Below are 19,844 nucleotides of genomic sequence, written 5' to 3' on the forward strand. Positions count from 1 at the left end.
TGGGACTATGTGAAAAGACCAAATCTACATTTGATTGGTGTACCTGTAAGTGATGGGGAGAATGGAACCAAGTTGGAAAACACTCTTCAGGGTATTATCCAGGAGAACTTCCCCAACCTATCAAGGCAGGCCAACATTCAAATTCAGGAATTACGGAGAACACCACAAAGATACTCCTCGAGAAGAGCAACCCTAAGACACACAATTGTCAGATTCACCAAGGTTGAAATGAAGAAAAAAATGTTAAGGCCAGCCAGAGAGAAAGGTCAGGTTACCCACAAAGGAAAGCCCATCAGACTAACAGTGGATCTCTTGGCAGAAACTTTATAAGCCAGAAGAGGGTGGGGGCCAATATTCAACGTTCTTTAAGAAAAGAATTTTCAACCCAGAATTTCATATCCAGACAAACTAAGCTTCCTGAGTGAAGGAGAAATAAAATCCTCTACAGACAAGCAAATGCTGAGAGAGATTTTGTCGCCACCAGGCCTGCCTTACAAGAGCTCCTGAAGGAAGCACTAAACATGGAAAGGAACAACTGGTGCCAACCACTGCAAAAACATGCCAAATTGTAAAGACCATCAATGCTATGAAGAAACTGCATCACAAGGGGCAAAATACCCAGCTAACATCATAATGACGGGATCAAATTCACACATAACAATACTAACCTTAAATGTAAATGGGCTAAATGCCTCAATTAAAAGACACAGACTGGCAAATTGGATAAAAAGCCAAGTCCCATCAGTGTGCTGTATTCAGGAGACCCATCTCACGTGCAGAGACACACATAGGCTCAAAATAAAGGGATGGAGGAAGATGTAACAAGAAAATGGAAAGCAAAAAAAAGCAGGGGTTGCAATCCTAGTCTCTGATAAAACAGACTATAAACCAACAAAGATCAAAAGAGACAAAGAAGGCCATTACATAATGTAAAGGGATCAATTCAACAAGAAGAGCTAACTATCCTAAATATATATGCACCCAATACAGGAGCACCCAGATTCATAAAGCAAGTTCTTAGAGACCTACAAAGAGACTTAGACTCCCACACAATAATAATGGGAGACTTTAACACCCCACTGTCAATATTAGACAGATCAACGAGACGAAAGGTTAACAAGGATATCCAGGACTTGAACTCGGCTCTGCACCAAGCAGACCTAATAGACATCTACAGAACTCTTCACCCCAAAACAACAGAGTATACATTCTTCTCAGCACCACATCTCACTTATTCTAAAATTGACCATATAATTGGAAGTAAAGCACTCCTCAGCAAATGTAAAAGAACAGAAATCACAATAAACAGTCTCTCAGACCACAGTGAAATCAAATTAGAACTCAGGATTAAGAACCTCACTCAAAACTGCACAAATACATGGAAACTAAACAACCTGCACCTGAATGACTACTAGGTAAATAATGAAATGAAGGCAGAAATAAAGATGTTCTTTGGAACCAATGAGAACAAAGACACAACGTACCAGAATCTCTGGGACACATTTAAAGCAGTGTGTAGAGGGAAATTTCTAGCACTAAATGCCCACAAGAGAAAGCAGGAAAGATCTAAAATAGACCTAAGATCACAATTAAAAGACCTAGAGAAGCAAGAGCAAACACATTCAAAAGCTAGCAGAAGGCAAGAAATAACTAAGATCAGAGCAGAACTGAAGGAGATAGAGACATAAAAATCCCTTCAAAAAATCAATGAATGCAGGAGCTGGTTTTCTGAAAAGATCAACAAAATTGATAGACCACTAGCAAGACTAATAAAGAAGAAAAGAGAGAAGAATCAAATAGACACAATAAAAAATAATAAAGGGGATATCACCACCAAGCTCATAGAAATACAAACTACCATCAGAGAATACTATAAACACTTCTACACAAATAAACTAGAAAATCTATAAGAAATGGATAAATTCCTGGACACATACACCCTCCCAATACTAAACCAGGAAGAAGTTGAATCTTTGAATACACCAATAACAGGCTCTGAAATTAAGGCAATAATTAATAGCCTACCAACCAAAAAAAGTCCAGGCAGATTCAGAGCGGAATTCTACCAGAGGTACAAAGAGGAGCTGGTACCATTCCTTCTGAAACTATTCCAATCAATAGAAAAAGAGGGAATGCTCCCTAACTCATTTTATGAGGCCAGCATTATCCTGATACCAAAGCCCAGAAGAGACACAACAAAGAAAAGAGAATCTTAGACCAATATCCCTGATGAACATCGATGCAAAAAACCTCAATAAAACACTGGCAAACTGAATCCAGCAGCACATCAAAAACCTTATCCACCACCATCAACTCGCCTTCACCCCTGGGATGCAAGGCTGGTTCAACATATGAAAATCAATAAATATAATCCATCACATAAACATAACCAATGACAAAAACCACATAATTATCTCAATAGACGCAGCAAAGGCCTTCAAGAAAATTCAACAGTGCTTCATGCTAAAAACTCTCAATAAACTAGGTATTGATGGAATGTATCTCAAAATAATAAGAGACATTTAGGAGAAACCCACAGCCAATATCATACTAAATGGGCAAAAACTGGAAGCATTCCATTTGAAAACCGGCACAAGACAAGGATGCCCTCTCTCCCCACTCCTATTCATCATAGTGTTGGAAGTTGTGGCCAGGGAAATCAGGCAAGAGAAAGAAATAAAGGTATTCAATTAGGAAAAGAGGAAGTCAAATTGTCCCTGTTTGCAGATGACATGATCGTATGTTTAGAAAACCCCATCATCTCAGCCCCAAATCTCTTTAAGCTGATAAGAAACTTCAGCAAAGTCTCAGGATACAATATCAATGTGCAAAAATCATAAGCATTCCTATACACCAATAACAGACAAACAGAGAGCCAAATCATGAGTGAACTCCCATTCACAATTGCTACAAAGAGAATAAAATACCTAGGAATGCAACTTACAAAGGATGTGAAGCAACTCTTCAAGGAGAACTACAAACTACTGCTCAACGAAATAAAAGAGGACACAAACAAATGAAAGAACATTCCATACTCATGGATAGAAAGAATCAATATCGTGAAAATGGCCATACTGCCCAAAGTAATTTATAGATTCAATGCCATCCCCATCAAGCCACCAATGAATTTCTTTACAGAATTGCAAAGAAAACTACTTTAAAGTTCATACGGAACCAAAAAGAGCCCGTATTGCCAAGACAATCCTAAGCAAAAAGAACAAAGCTGGAGGCATCACGCTACCTGACTTCACGCTATTCTACAAGGCTACAGTAACCAAAACAGCATGATACTGGTACCAAAACAGATATACAGACCAACGGAACAGAACAGAGGCCTCAGAAATAAAACCACACATCTACAACCATCTGATCTTTGACAAACCTGACAAAAACAGGAAATGAGGAAAGGATTCCCTATTTAATAAATGGTGCTGGGAAAACTGGCTAGCCATATGTAGAAAGCTGAAGCTGGATCCCTTCCTTACACCTTATGCAAAAATTAATTTAAGATGGATTAAAGACTTAGATGTTAGACCTAAAACCATAAAAACCCTAAAAAAACACCTAGGCAATACCATTCAGGACATAGACATGGGCAAGGACTTCATGACTGAAATACCAAAAACAATGGCAACAAAAGCCAAAATAGACAAATGGGATCTAATCAAACTAAAGAGCTTCTGCACAGCAAAAGAAACTACCATCACAGTGAACAGGCAACCTATAGAATGGGAGAAAATTTTTGCAGTGTATCCATCTGACAAAGGGCTAATATCCAGAATCTATGAAGAACTTAAACAAATTTACAAGAAAAAAAAACAAACAACCCCATCAAAAATTGGGCAAAGATATGAACAGACACTTCTCAAAAGAAGAGATTTATGCAGCTAACAGATACATGAAATAATGCTCATCATCACTGGTCATCAGAGAAATGCAAATCAAAACCACAATGAGATATCATCTCATGCCAGTTAGAATGGTGATCATTAAAAAGTCAGGAAACAACAGATGCTGGAGAGGATGTGGAGAAATAGGAACACTTTTACACTGTTTGTGGGTGTGTAAATTACTTCAACCATTGTGGAAGACAGTGTGGCAATTCCTCAAGGATCTAGAACTAGAAATACCCTTTGACCCAGTGATCCCATTACTGAGTATTTACCCAAAGGATTATAAATCATGCTACTATAAAGACACATGCACACGTATGTTTATTGCAGCACTATTCACAATAGCAAAAACTTGGAACCAACCCAAATGTCCATCAATGATAGACTAGATTAAGAAAATGTGGCACATATACACCATGGAATACTATGCAGCCATAAAAAAGGATGAGTTCATGTCCTTTGCAGGGACATGGATGAAGCTGGAAACCATCATTCTCAGCAAACTATCCCAAGGACTGAAAACCAAACACTGCGTGTTCTCCCTCATAGATGGTAATTGAACAATGAGAACACTTGGACACAGGGCGGGGAACATCACACACTGGGGCCTGTCAGGGGGTGTGGGACTGGGGGAGGGATAGCATTAGGAGAAATACCTAATTTAAATGATGAGTTGGTGGGTGCAGCAAACCAACATGGCACATGTATACCTGTGTAACAAACCTGCACGTTGTGCACATGTACCGTAGAACTTAAAGTATAATAATAAAAAAAAGATAAAGAACGGCTGAATGGATTAAACACAAACACACACCCCTACACAGAACCCAACTATATGTTCCCTATAACAGAGTCACCTCACCATTAAAGACAAACATAGTGTGAAAGTGAAGGAATGGAAAAAGATATTTCATGCAAATGAAAACCAAAAGCAAGCAGGCATAGCCATACTTACATAAGATAAAATAGACTTTAAGTCAAAAACTGTAAAATTGACAAAGAAGACTATTATATAATTTTAAAGGAATTAATTCAACAAGAGTATATTACAATTATAAATATATATGCACCTTATGCCAGAGCAGACAAATATATAAAGCAAATATTACTAAATCTAAAAGGAGAGATAGATTGCAATACAATAATGGCAATAATAACAATACCCCCACTTTCAACAATGGATAGGTCAACTGGCAGAAAATCAACAAAGAAACATTGAACTTAAACTTCACCATAGATCAAATGCACCTAACAGACATTTAGAGAACATTCTATTCAATAGCTGCAGAATGTACATTTTTCTCAGAAGCACATGGAACATTCTCCAGGATAGATCATATATTAGGCCATGAAACAACTCTTTAATAATATAGAAATCATATCCAGTATTTTTCCTCGCCACAATTATATAAAACTAGAAATCAAAAACAAGAAAAATCTTGAAACCTTTCTACATACATGGAAATTAACAATATACATTTAAATTACCACTGGATCAATAACAAAATTAAAAGAGAAATTTTAAAACTTTTTGAGACAAACAAGGAGAATGGAAACACATTATATGAAAGCCTATTATACATGGCAAAACCGGTTCTAAGAGAGAAGTTTATAGCAATAAATGCTTATGTCACAAAAGAATAAAAAAATTCTTATAAACAACACATTAGTGCACCTCAAGGAATTAGAAAAGCAAGAACTAATTAAACACAGAAATGTTGGATAGCCTAGAAGAAATAGATAAATTCTATATCTTTTAAGTGGAGAACTTAAACCATTTGCATTCAAGGTTGTTATTGATATCTGTGGTTTTGTTCCTGTCATATTAATTATTTTCTGGTTGTTATACATATGTATAGAGAGATAAAAAGATATAGATAGATATTGATATATAAAAGATATAGAAATATATCTTTTCTTTTTCTCTTATTGATTGTTATTGTGGTTTGGTGGATTGCTGTAGTGGTACCACTTGAGTCTGTTCTTCTCCTTTGTGTGATTGCTTCGTCAGTGAGTTTTACAGTTTTGTATGTTTTCATGGTGGTAAATATCCTTTGTTTCCAGGTTTAGGACTCCCTTGAGCATTTCCTAAAGGCCCCATCTAGTGATAACAAATTTTCTCAGCATTTGCTTATCTGAGAAAGACGTTATTTCTCCTTCATTTATGTAGGATAATTTTGCTGAATGTAGTATTCTTGGCTAACAGTATTTTTCTTTGAGCACTTTGACCGTATCATCCTATTCTCTTCTGGTCTGTAAGGCTTCTGCTGAGAAATCTGCTGTTGGTCTGATGGGATTTCCTTTATAGGCGGCTAGATGCTTTTCTTTTGCCATTTTTAAGATTTTCTCTTTATCTTTGACTTTATACAGGTTGACTATAATGTGCCATATAGAAGATCTTTTTGCACTGTATCTTCCTGGGAAATCACTGAGCCTTCTGTATCTGAGTGTCTAAATCTCTTATTAGACTTGTGAAGTTTTCATCTATTATTTCATTAAATGGATTGTCTAATCCTTTCTTTGTCTCTTTGCACTCAGGGATACCAATAATTTGAATATTTGACCACTTTATGTTGTCCCAAATGTGGCAATGGCTTTGCTTGGTCTTTTTTATTCTTTTTTTCTTTATTTTTCTCTGAATGGATTATTTCAAAAGACTTGTCTTCAAGTTCTGAGATTCTTTCTTCTGCCTGATCTAGATTATTTTTGAATATTTCAAATGTATTTTGTATTTCCTTCAATTAATTTTTTAGTTCCAGAATTTTCATTGGGTTATTTTAAAAAATATATGGCCAGGTGTGGTGGCTCCTGCTTGTAATCCAGCACTTTGGGAGGCCAAGGTGGGCGGATCACTTGAGGTCAGGAGCTTGAGACCAGTCTCGTCAGCATGACAAAACCCTATCTCTACTAAATATACTAATAAATTTGAATATATGACCACTTTCTGTTGTCCCAAATGTGGCAATGGCTTTGCTTGGTCTTTTTTATTCTTTTTTTCTTTATTTTTCTCTGAATGGATTATTTCAAAAAACTTGTCTTCAAGTTCTGAGAGTCTTTCTTCTGCCTGATCTAGACTATTTCTGAAGATTTCAAATGTATTTTGTATTTCCTTCAATGAATTTTTTTAGTTCCAGAATTTTCATTGGGTTATTTTTTAAAATATATGACTGGGTGTGGTGGCTCATGCTTGTAATCCCAGCACTTTGGGAGGCCAAGGCAGATGGATCACTTGAGGTCAGGAGTTTGAGACCAGCCTGGCCAGCATGATGAAACCCCATCTCTACTAAAAATTTAAAAAATTATCCAGGAGTGGTGGCACATGCCTGTAGTCCCAGCTACTCAGGAGGCTGAAACAGGAGAATCACTTGAACCCCAGAGGCAGAGGTTGCGATAAGCCAAGATTGCACCATTGCACTCCAGCCTGGGCAACAGACAACAGAGTGAGACTCTGTCTAAAATATATATATATATCTTTTATACAATTTTTATTCAGTTCCTGAAATATTTTTCTGATGTATTTGGATTGTTTTTCAGAATTCTCTTGTATCTCACTGAGTTTCCTTAAAATCAGTATTTTGAATTCTTTGTCTGGGATTTCAAACATTTCTTTTTGATTAAGATGTGTCTATTCCCTAAGGATTATTGTGTTTCTTCAGAGGTGTCATATTTCCTTCCTTTTCTTTTTTTTTTTTTTTTTTTTGAGACGGAGTCTTGCTCTGTCGCCCAGGCTGGAGTGCAGTGGCATGATCTTGGCTCACTGCAAGCTCTGCCTCCCGGGTTCACGCCATTCTCCTGCCTCAGCCTCCCGAGTAGCTGGGACTACAGGCACCCGCCATCGGGCCCGGCTAATTTTTTGCATTTTTAGTAGAGACGGGGTTTCACCATGTTAGCCAGGATGGTCTCGATCTCCTGACCTCATGATCCGCCCGCCTCGGCCTCCCAAAGGGCTGGGATTACAGGCGTGAGCCACCGTGCCCGGCTTTTCCTTGCTTTTAAAATTTCCTGGGTCATTATGTTGATATCTGTGCATCTGGTGTAACAGTCACTTCTTCCTATTTTTGAATTAACTCCTGTAAAAGAGGACTTTTCCTGAAGATACATCTATGGTGTTGGTTGGGTAGGGTACTTTGCCTTTGATTCTGTGTGTGTGTGTAGTAGTGTAGTCTCTGTATGATTTCTTTGGTTGTAAACAGCATTAATGGCATCTGTGATTTCCTCAGTGTGCTAAAGTACAGTTATTAGAGGATGCTGTGGTGAAGTTGTGCTGGGGGCTGAGATGCCAGGTGAGCCAGTTTTCAGGCCACAGTGGTGGCATCAGTGGCTGAGCATGCCTATTTTTGTGCCCCAGGGTGGTGTACACTGGTATTTCTGTTGGCGGTTAGCAGTGAGCAAATTCTTGGGACTCCAGGTGGCTTGCTCTGATGCTGGTAGTGGCAGCAGTGGACCAGGTGAAAGAGTGAGTGGGTTCTCAGGCCCCTGGGAAACTAGTGTGGTTTAGGCAATGACAATAAGAGTGGGAGAATAATTCTCTGGGTCAAGCAGTGTGCCTTGATATTGGTAGTGGCTGCGATGTACTAGACAGGCCAATATCCAAGCCTAAAGATGGCACTTGCAGGTAGGTGCCAGCTGAAGTGGTAGCAGCTGGGAGTTTAGGTCCAACCGCAGGCTCCACAAGGAGTGCTGAGATGCCCGAAGTGGTAGCTTGGATTGGGCAATCTCCAGGACCCCAAGCTATGTTCTCTGTCCTGAAGGGAGGGCTAAAGCCAGGGTAGATAGGATTGTGCTCAGGCCACCCAATGGCAACAGCAGGCACCAGCTGTGGTGGGCAGGGGCATAACAATCTTCAGGTCCCAGGTGGAGTGCTAGGATGAGAGGCAGTAACAACTATGCTGAGGAATGCCACTAGAGAGAGTGCGGCCATCGTTGGTGGCCACAGCCTGAACCAGCATGTGGGGAATATGCATCACTCTTACACTTGGTGCTTTTCCCCAGCCCTGGTAGCAGTAGCTCATGCCTGGCTCACTCTTCCATCCCAGCTGCAGGAGACCCCACCCAGCACATGACAACGTCCCAGCAGCAATTCATGCCCCACTTGTGTCCCAGTCTCAATCCTGGTAGTGCCTATTTCCTGGCATCAGGAGCTTCAGCCCACACTTTTCTTGCTTCTTAGCTCCAGCCCCAGGAGCACACTCAGCTCATTCTCTAGTTTTAGCAGCAGTAGCCTGAGTTTCCATAACATCTTAATTCTGGCACCACTGGGCCACAGGGCAGTGTGCAGTCTGCCAAAGGCTAGGTTTGATAATAGCACCTTGCTGTAACCACTTAAGTCTCAGATAGGGTGTGGAACCCAGTGCAAGCTCTCTCCCTAGTACAGCTCCATCCCACAGTCTCCTGGCAGCTACCTATGTTAATTTCAGGGGTTGGGAGGCTCAAAGGGTTCTCCCGTGACCAGGATTACATGATTCCACCGTGGGAACGTTAGCTGCCAGAAGTCTCTCACTTATCCTTTCCTCCGGTTGGGAAATCACTTTTACACCCAGGCAATCCCTGCTAAGCAGGCTGCCTCTCTATTTTTTCCTTTCTTGCTTTCAGTGTGTCCTGTCACCTCTCTGTTGAATTCAAGTTCTCTCTGGGATAACATATTCTGATATAGTTCAGATGCTTGTCCCCTCCAAATCTCATATTGAAATGTGATCCCCAGTGTTGGAGGTGGGATCTGGTGGGAAGTGTTTGGGTCATGGTAGCAGATCCCTCATGAATGGCTTAGTGCCCTCCTTCTGGTAATGAGTGAGTTCTTCCTCTGAGTTCACAAAAGATCTGGTTGTTTAAAAGAGTCTGAGAACTTCTCCTCTCTTTCTTGCGCCCTCTCTTGCCATGTGATATGCTGGCTCCCCTCTGCCTTCTGCCATGATTGTAAGCTTCCTGAGGCCTCACTAGAAGCAGATGCCAGCACCAAGCTTCCTGTACAGCCTGCAGAACTGTAAGCCAAAATAAACCTCTTCTCTTTATAAATTATCCAGCCTCAGATATTCCTTTATGGCAGCACAGACTAACACACTGTCCATGTACTATTTTGGTTCTTCTAAGTGGAGGAGGTGGCATGAAATGCTGCTAGCCAGCCATCTTGAAGCCCCCTCTTTGAAATTTAATTTTAGCCTTTTATTTTTACATTTTTTTGGCATTGGGGGAAATATTTTATAACAGACTTGAATTCCTTTTTTACTTACTTAACTCTATGTAATGACCATTCACATGCATTATTGAATACCTGCAAAACATCACTAATCATTATTTGTAATATCACATTGTTGGGATATGCCCTAACTTATAAAACCATTTATTTATTTTTTAAGATATTTATTTCCTTAAGAGAGATTACTAGAATTAGCAATATTGATTTAAGTAATATAAACATTTCTAATGGTCCTGAAGTGTAGCAATAACTAGCCTCCTTGAAATCGTTGGTGCCTTCTAGCTGTGATTTTAAAATAATCCTGGAAAATGACCAAAAATTGCCTATTAACTTTGTTACCAAGGAAGCCCTGATGAAATAGCTGGGAAAGTTCTTTTCCTTACTGTTTTTCTTTAGTCTCTTATTTATAGGCACAGCTGCTTGAAGAAACCATATGGACTGGGATGGCACCAAAGCTTTATGACATATGACCAGATACCAAAGGGAGATAAGACCCCCAAACTGGCACAAACTGAAACAGATTACCTTTAGCTGGCATAAGTCATTAATATATTATTATAATGCTAACATTACCTCCCCCAAAAAGAAAGGCTCTGCTATTTTGTATTTTGTGTGTATGAGTTTTAGGAAGACATATGTTTGTGAGTTGAGCCTGCACGTCTGGAGTCCCACCCTGCACATACTAACATTTCTCTCCCACCTCTCACACAGTCCTTAAAAACCCCATTCCTCATATGGTTTGAGGAAAAGGGATCTTTAGAGTGAGAGTGCACTCCTTCTCGAATTCTCGCCAGCGGCTTGCTGGTCTTTCCAACTGGGTGTTCTTTCTTGCAACCAACATAAAGTAGAGAAAGAACTCAGTTTACCGGTGACACTTTCTGATAATCCAGTTATATTAGCAGCTCTGCAACTTCTTTTATTTCTTCCACTTCCCATATAATTTTTCTTTTTCTCTTTTCTTCCTTGCATCCATCCAGCATATTGATGGATGCCAATAACATAACCTGTATGAGAAAAACAAAAAAATATGCTTTTAGTTGATCAAGACTTACTCTTAGCTAATGAAATGGAGAAAAAACTGTCAGATTAATGTATGAATGGGCTGGACAATTAATGTTTACTTTAAGCTAATCAAATATTAATATTAGGTAAAAGCACTGAATCTAGAAAAAAAGCATTTTCCCAAATTAAACAAATTCTTCATGTCTTTTAGCAATGCTATTTGTCTTTGCTTTCCTAAATTTCATTTTAACTTAATTTTGACTATATAGCAAATATTAAAACATATATTCAGAATTAGTTTTAAACAATCTATAGTGTTCAAACTTTCAGACTTGCAATATTATGAAAAATCTGAAGATGGCTAAGAAACATAGCAAGGCCTGGTGGCAAGAGCTATGATCTCTGAGTCAGAAGCTGAACTTACTACCAAAAGCTGAATGACCTCAAAAAGGTCATTTAAGTCCACAGTGTTATAGTTTTACAAACTATAAAATGGGCATAATATTTATCTTGTATATCTAACATTAATATAATGAATATAATGTTTCAATTAGATTCACAAATATTTCTTTTTTTTTTTGGACAGGGTCTCACTGTGTTGTTCAGGCTGGAGTGCAGTGGTGTAATCTCAGCTCACTGCAACCTCTGCTTCCCAGGCTCAAGTGATCCTCCTACCTTAGCTTCCTGAGTAGCTAGGACTACAGGTACATGCCACCACACTCGGCTAATTTTTGTATTTTTTTAAAGACGGGGTTTCACCAAGTTGGCCAGGCTCGTCTCGAACTCCTGAGCTCAGGTGATCCACATGTCTCAGCCTCCCAAAGTGCTGGGATTACAGGCATCAGCCACTGTGCCCAGCCTAACACCCTTTTATATCCCAAGCATTCTTCTAGATATAGTTTTTAAAAAGATGTGCACAGTCTCTAACTTCATGGAATTTATAAGAGATTAATGACAATGATGACTCACAAAGGTATGATGAATGTTACAAAAGGAAATATAAAGGTAGCTGTGAGAGCTTTAGATAAAGGGGATTTAAATCTGTGGGGGAATCTCCTGAGAAGATGAAGGGCTAAGGCCTAGGAAGAGGGGTATAACGGAGAAGATTAATATCTTAAGTTTTCAACTTGGTTGCATATAGGAATAAAAATAGCAGCAGAACATGCTTTACTGACTTTTAGTTTGCTTAAGAAATTAGTTGCCGATATTGAAAAACTTTGAGATTACAGAAAAAAAAAATCAAATTTCTAGTTTTCTTGAAAAATTAGAGGATCTAAGACATGGCAGCAATCAGTTGAACCAAGTAGCAGCTGCTTTTATGAGAGTATGTGTTCTCCATTTTGCCACAGGTACCAGCAATCCTGACTGTATTATACCTGATCTGCTTCACTTTAATCTGCCTCTGCTACATTTGGATTTTTAATATCTGATCTAAAAGGAAGGTTGTACTATACATTGAAGAAGGGAAGTAAATCCTGTGTGTCTTGAGCAGGAGACAAAGAAGAATCAGAGTGGGAGCTGAAGCCGAAGTAGTATGTAGGTATCTGATAGAGACAGGAAAAAAAAAGTGTTTTTTCCTTCTCTAACACTCATTCAATACAGCACAGAATGCTTCTGTGACCAGATGTGAGGGAGGGGTTCCCCATACACCAAGCAAATCTCCAGCAGACACCAGAGGGGTGTCCTGGAATTCTATTCAATTCTCACATTATTTACCTGGAGATAACTTAGGGTAAGGGCTCAGTCCCACAAGACTGATGCTCACTTCAGATGCCAATCACAAGCCACAGGTTGTTACCTTTTCTTCCGACTGACTGGCTATAAAGCAGGGGTTCCCATGACCTCTTCTTTGAGTTTAATTTGCTAGAGGAGCTCACAGAACTCAGGAAAACACTTCACTTATATTTACCCATTTATTATTAAGAATACTTCAAAGGATACAGATGAACAGCCAGATGGAAAAGATGCATAGGGCAAGAGATGTGAGAGCTTTCCTGCCCTGTTTGGGTGCCACCCTCCAGGAACCTCCACATGTTTAGCTCCCCAGAAGCTCTTCAAATGCAGTCCTTTCAGGTTTTTATGGAAGATTCATTGCATAGGCATGACTGACTAAATCATTAGCAACTTGCGATCGACCCAACTTTCACTCACCCTGGTTGGAGGGTGAAGCTAAAAGTTCCAAATCTTTAATTGCAGGGTTGGTTCCCTTGGCAACAGTTCTCCATTCTGAGGCTATCTAGTAGCCCCCAGTTTTCCAGAAGTCCCCAGCCATCAGTCATCTTATTAGCTTACAAAAAGACATATCAGTTAAGAGACTCCAAGAGTTTTAAGAGCTGTATGCCAAGAAAAGGGAAGGAAAACCAAATGTATTCAATATTTCACAATATCACAGTGCCAGATGTGGCAGGCCTGGTAAGCCTTAGGTCAATGGATGCCACTGAAGAGACTAAAACAGGGAAACTACATGCTCATATTTTAGTTTTAAAAATGCATTTCTAAGTGCAGTGTAGAAAGTGAATTTCAAAAAGCTGAAGATGAAAAAGTATTAATTTGCATTATATTGCAAAACTTCAGATGAAAACCAAGGATACATTTTAAATTTTGTGTACAGTAGGTTCTATTGTGATAAAAGAAAGGTATTGTGACTCTTTGACTTTCTCTAAAGACGATAAAATAAAAATTAGTCATATCTTGAGAAAACATTGACCAAAATTATTCTAACATGAAGGGGAAAAAAATTTGCATAAAAAGTGAAAAACCAGACGATAAAACTTGCGTGATAAAAGTTTCCCGAATGTTACAGAAGAGTCTTTCCCTTGCTCAATACAGTACATCTTAGTATTATTCAAATAAACTTAAACTAAAACAGACTCACTAAAAAGGACATAACTCAGAATGACCCATGGGGTTTATTTCCTGTTAGATTCTATCCCTGGTTCTGCTCTATAATTCTATTTGAATACATTTCAGCAATGATTCATCTTGTCAGTCTGCCAACAGTCTTTCCTACTGAGCAAGTGGCATGTACTTCACGTACTTTAGCAGAAACACAATTGAAGACTTTGCTCAGATTGCCCCCAATTATCTTATTTACCTCTCAAAAATAAGTCATACTATTTTTATCAGTAATATGGCTCTCTAAAACTAAATATTATATGACAAACAGTGAAAGTTCATTTAAAACACCAAGGAAACACTATCAAGGGTAACAGACCTGCATTTTGGGGACCTAGCCTCCTTTAGCAAGGCTCACTGCCTGGGATCTGTGTGGACACTGCGTCTGATGTCTAGGGTAAGTCTCTGCCTTCCAGACCCAGCCTAGAGCAGTGGGTACCATGGCACATCTGACAGCATTGCACACTCTTTTTTTTTTTTGTGATTCTTCTGCCCTAATATATTAGCAAGATTTTAGTCAAGAATATTATTTCATTATTATAGTCTCACTTTATTCCCTACTATCCTCATCTCCACCTCCAGATTGAGACCTGGAGTTCATGAAGAGCTGAGCTAAAGTAATAATACTTGGTTATTTTAAATGGCTAATATTAAATAGTTAATATTTATTGAGTCATTATGTATCAGAGACTATTAAAAGTGCTTTGTATGTATTAGTTCCTTTTATCTTCACAATAACCCTATCAAATAATTAGGGAAGTTATCATTTTTAAAACTAAGAATACCCAGCCATATAGCAATTAAATTAACAGCCCATGGCCAAATACAGCAGGTGGTGAAGGTGGAATTTAAAACCTTGCTATTAACCATCACTCTATAGCTCTAGAGCCCACACTTTGAAGCTCTACATGATAAACATTCTGCTGTACTTGGAGTCACATTTTTTCTGTAATACTTGACTTCATTAAATGTGCTGTTTTCTAGGTGACCTCTGGTCAGCCATGAAATTAGGCCCCTGGTGGATACATTCTATCAGTCATGAGTATGAGCAGACATAACTGGATATCAGTAACTGACCTAAGTTCAAGCTGGGACCCCTATTTTTCTCAACTCCTGGAAACAGTGACCTCACAGTTCTGTCTTGTTTTTTCCTTCATCTTCATCAAGTCAGACTGAAACCTTGATTTTTTGCTTCTCCTACTTAATGCCTTTATTGTAGACAACATTCTTTCCTCAACTGGGCATGAGTAATGGCAGAGAGCAAATAAGGAAACCTCTCTCTCTTTCTGGGTCAGAAACAAAAAAGGGGGAAGGAAGCCTCCTTCACGCAAATATGTTATGGAGGTTTTGCTGGCAGCAAGGATTTTCTGTGTTGCTAAGATCCAAATTTCCCAGCTGCAACTCAAGATCTAATTTCCCCCAACAGAGAAGTGATTAAGCCAAATCAGTCATAGAGTCACCTCTGAACCGTTCTCCTGAATTCTTATTTCCTTACAAGCAATACATCCTACCTTTAAATTGTTGAATCCATCAATTTCCCTCCACTGTTATCCCCAGTAACCTTGCAAAGATCACCATCATCACTCACCTAAATCACTGAAAACCCATCCTACCTGGTTTCCCAGGCTCCTATCCACCCCCATTCTCATTTCATTTTTCACACTGTAGCCAAAGAATCTTTGAAAAATGCATATCTAGTCAAATTACCTCTATGTATAAAATTCCTCAATGACTCTCCATTGTTCTTAGAGAAATCAAAATGTTTCAATATTGCTTTCAATGGCCCCACTCTCATTTATATTTCCAGATTCATCATTCATCATCCTTCCCAAAAGTGGCTCTTCAGTCTTTTCCATTCTATCACCCATAACTCCTCTTTATTTCACTAAGGTAATATATATTTTTTCTTACCTATGGATATTTGCATGTCTTTTCTCCCAACCTCTCATTGTCCCTTCTCCTTTTCCAGGCTAACCCTTTCACATTTTGTATGCATCCATATCACCCTATTTTCCCATTGTTTTCATGGAAGGTTGCATTTTAATTGTTATTATTTGTATAGTTTGTACCTCAAGCTAAACTGTGAGCTACACAGGAACAGGAACTACTTTATTTTGATTACAATTATATCTCCAGCACCTATTTCAGTGTCTGGCAAATAACAGGTATTCAGTAATAATTTATTGAATGAATGAACACATGAGTAATCTGCTGCATTATGAGTTAAATAAGTTCCCATGGGTCTATTTGAAAGCTAAACTTTCAAATGAAGTTTTGGAATAGTCTGTTAATAATTTGGGATTTTGCTCCACTTTGCCCATTTGTTTATTTAGAAATGGAATGTATTTTTACACAATCATCTGTTCCTTTCCTTCTTAAAGGCTGCTTCTAGATTTCTTATATTTGTTATTTAATCAAACAGGAATATGAAATAAAACCATGATCAGAGGTAGAGACGTTAGAAATAGCATTAGGAGAACTAGAAACAATAGAAAATAGAAAAAATAAATGTTATAAAGTGTTGACATATTACCTGGTGTTTACTGAGTGTTTAACAACTAGCACTTAGTAGGTACCCCCCAAAAATGTTAATTTTCTTTGTGAATGCAGCAATTTTTTCAGAGTAGTCTTATCTGAATGTCCCTGATAGAAGAAGATGTTGATAGCAGTACAGATGCCTCTCTGTCTATAGAATCCAGTTTAATCATTGACTGTAAAATTTTAGTGTCTAGCACTGTAGTAAAATAAGTTTTTTGTGAGATCTTCCCCCTGTAGAATTACGCATTGTGAATAGAATGGAGCCTTTGAGGCACTGTAAGTCTTACAAAAGGTTTGGAAGTTATGTTAGTATCTTTCTGAGTAAAGGAGTGGTGGTGGATAGGTTTAACTGTAGCCAGTGCTGGCAGCTGGAAGCAGTAGGCTGCCCAGAGGAGTTGGATTGCCCTGAGGCAGATACTGGTAGTATAACACTATTGGGATTCTGAGCCTTAGACTAGCACTGAGGTGTCAACTTGAGCCTTCACTTTCAGCTGATTTAAGATACTTACAGAGAATTTAAGTGGTCCTTGGCTATTAGAACCCCTTGGATCTCAGCACAAGCAACGCCTCTCTGTTGAAATTATTGCCTAATTTAGACCCACTTGAATGCCACATAGTAAAGTAAGATGAGCTCACAATAAAAGCTTATAAAGAAAAGGCAAAGTTAACATTAGCTAAAGCTAGCAAAACCAATAAACAACAGATCTAGACCCCCTATACTTTATGTATGGAGTCATAAGAAAGAATGAAGGAAGATGGCTGATTAGAAGCAGATGCAGTCTGTGGCTCTCAAGGAGAGAAATGAAAGGGGCGAGTAAATTCAATACCTTCAACTGAAATATCTGAGTTCTCGCATTGGTACTGACTAGGCAAACAACTCAACTCACGGAGAACAAAGAAAATAAGGGTGGGGTGATGGCCCATCCTGGAGTGGCATGAAGCCAAAGGAACCCCTACCCCCAGCCAAGGAAAGCGGTGAGTAATGTACGACCCTGCCAGGGAAACCATGCTTCTCCCACAGATCTTTGCAACCCACAAGTCAGGAGCTCCTCTTGTGAGCCCATGCCACCATGGCCTTGGGTCCAATACACAGAGCTGTGTGGAGTCTCAGTAGAGTAGCTGCTCAGGCACTCATAGAGACCTGGGAGTTTTACATACTTCAGCCCCAAGATCCCTAGCAAGGTGGGAGATCCATCTGTGCATATTCCTAGGAAGAGGACTGAATTCAGGGAGCCAAGCAGCATCATTCTGCGGACTCCACTTCCATGGCACCTCACAACTTAAGACCCACTGGCTTGGAATTCCAGCCAGCCAATGACAACAGTCTGGAGTCTGTCTGAGATGGGACCAAGTTCCCAGGGGAAGAGGCAGACACCACCTCTGTGGTTTGGTTGACTCAGCCATTCCAGCCTGCCAGCTTTGGAGAGTCCAAACAGTTTGAATGAGGAAGGAACCCCCACAACACAGCACAGCTGTTTTGCCAGATAGTGGCCAGAATGGTTCTTTAGGTGGGACCCCAATACATTCCTCCTCACTGGGCAGGACCTGCCTGCCAGGGCTTCAGCCACTCCAACCAGAGTTATGTGAACAGAGCTCCATCCCAGGGAGAGATCAGTTGACTCAGCTATTCCAGCCTGCCTGCTTAGGAGAATCCAAATGGTCTGGATGAGGAGGTGTTTTCTCCCACAATTCAGCACACCTTCTTTACCAAAAAGCAGCCTGACTAATTCCTTAAGCAGCTCCCTGATCCCATTCCTCCTGAATGAGTGAGACCTTCCAACAGGGGTCTACAGCCATCTCCTACAGGTGCATTTGGGCTGGCAATAGGTCAGTGCCCCTCTGGGATGGAGCTCCCAGAGGAAGGAGCAGGCTGCCATCTTTCCTGTTTTGCAACCTTCACTGGTGATACCTCCAGGTACAGGAAAAAGTGAGGCAACGAGGGTCTAGAGCAGACCCTGAGCAAGCTGCAGCAGCTCTACAGAAGAGTGGCCTGACTGTTAAAAAAATAAAAAGCAAACAAATGGAAAACTACTACAACAACATCAACAAAAAAGACCCCACAAAAACCCCATTCAAAGGTCAGCAACCTCAAAGATCAAAGGTAGATAAGCTCACAAAGATGAGAAAAAAATCAATGTAAAAACACTGAAAACTCAGAAAGCCAGAGTGTCTCTTTACCTCCAAATAACTGCAACATCACTCCAGCACGGGCACAGAACTGGGCTGAGGTTGAGATGGCCAAATTGACAGAGGTAGGCTTCAGAAGGTAGATAATAATGAACTTCACTGAGCTAAAGGAGCATGTTGTAACCCAATGCAAAGAAGCTAAAAATCATGATAAAACAATACAGGAACTGAGAGCCAGAATAGCCAGTTTAGAGAGGAACATAGCTGACCTGATGGAGTTGAAAAACACAGTATGAGAACTTTACAATGTAATAACATGTATCAATAGCAGAATAGACCAAGCAGAGGAAAAAATATCAGAGCTTGAAGACTATCTGTCTGAAATAAGACAGGTGGAAAAGAACAGAGAAAAAAGAATGAAAAGGAGCAAACAAAACCTCCAGGAAATATGGGATTATGTAAAGAGACCAAACCTGTGACTGATTGGAGTACCTGAAAGAGATGGGGAGAATGGAACCAAGCTAGGAAACATGTCAGGATATCATCCAGGAGAACTTCCCCAACATAGCAAAACAGGTCAACATTCAAATTCAGAAAATGCATAGAACCCTGGTAAGATACTCCACAAAGATACCAACCCAAAGACACATAATCCTCAGATTTTCCAAGGTTGAAATGAAAGAAAAAAATGTTAAGGGCAGCCAAAGAGAAAGGTCAGGTCACCTACAAAGGGAAGCCCATCAGACTAACAGCAGAACTCTCAGCAGAAACCCTACAAACCAGGAGAGATTGGGGGCTGTTATTCAACATTTTTAAAGAAAAGAATTTCCAACCCCAAATTTCATATCCGGCCAAACTAAACTTTATGAGCATAGTAAAAATAAGATCCTTTTCACACAAGCAAATGCTTAGGGAATTCGTCACCACCAGGCCTGTCTTGCAAGAGCTCCTGAAGGAAACACTAAATATGGAAAGGAAAACCCATTACTAGCTACTACAAAAACACACTGAAGTACACAGACCAGTGACACTATGAAGCAATCACATAAATAAGTCTACAAAATAACCAGCTAGCATCATGAAAACAGGATCAAATTCACAATACTAAACTTAAATGTAAACGGGCTAAATGTCCCAATTAAAAGACACCGAATGGCAAACTGGGTAAAGAATCAAGACCCATCAGTAAGCTGTAT

General features: G+C 39.5%; 1 long non-coding RNA gene across 1 annotated transcript in view; it reads right to left on the reverse strand.

The window, feature by feature from the left end:
* LOC103890431 (uncharacterized) overlaps positions 1 to 19,844 on the reverse strand; it is a 165,250-nt gene that overhangs the window by 78,848 nt on the left and 66,558 nt on the right. The window contains exon 5 of the long non-coding RNA XR_008511022.1: positions 10,953 to 11,090. This is a non-coding gene — a long non-coding RNA (uncharacterized LOC103890431). The remainder of the gene's footprint in view (positions 1 to 10,952; positions 11,091 to 19,844) is intronic.

This window comes from Pongo abelii, chromosome 1, assembly GCF_028885655.2.
Source record: "Pongo abelii isolate AG06213 chromosome 1, NHGRI_mPonAbe1-v2.0_pri, whole genome shotgun sequence".
In the NCBI taxonomy this organism is placed as follows: Eukaryota; Metazoa; Chordata; class Mammalia; order Primates; family Hominidae; genus Pongo; species Pongo abelii.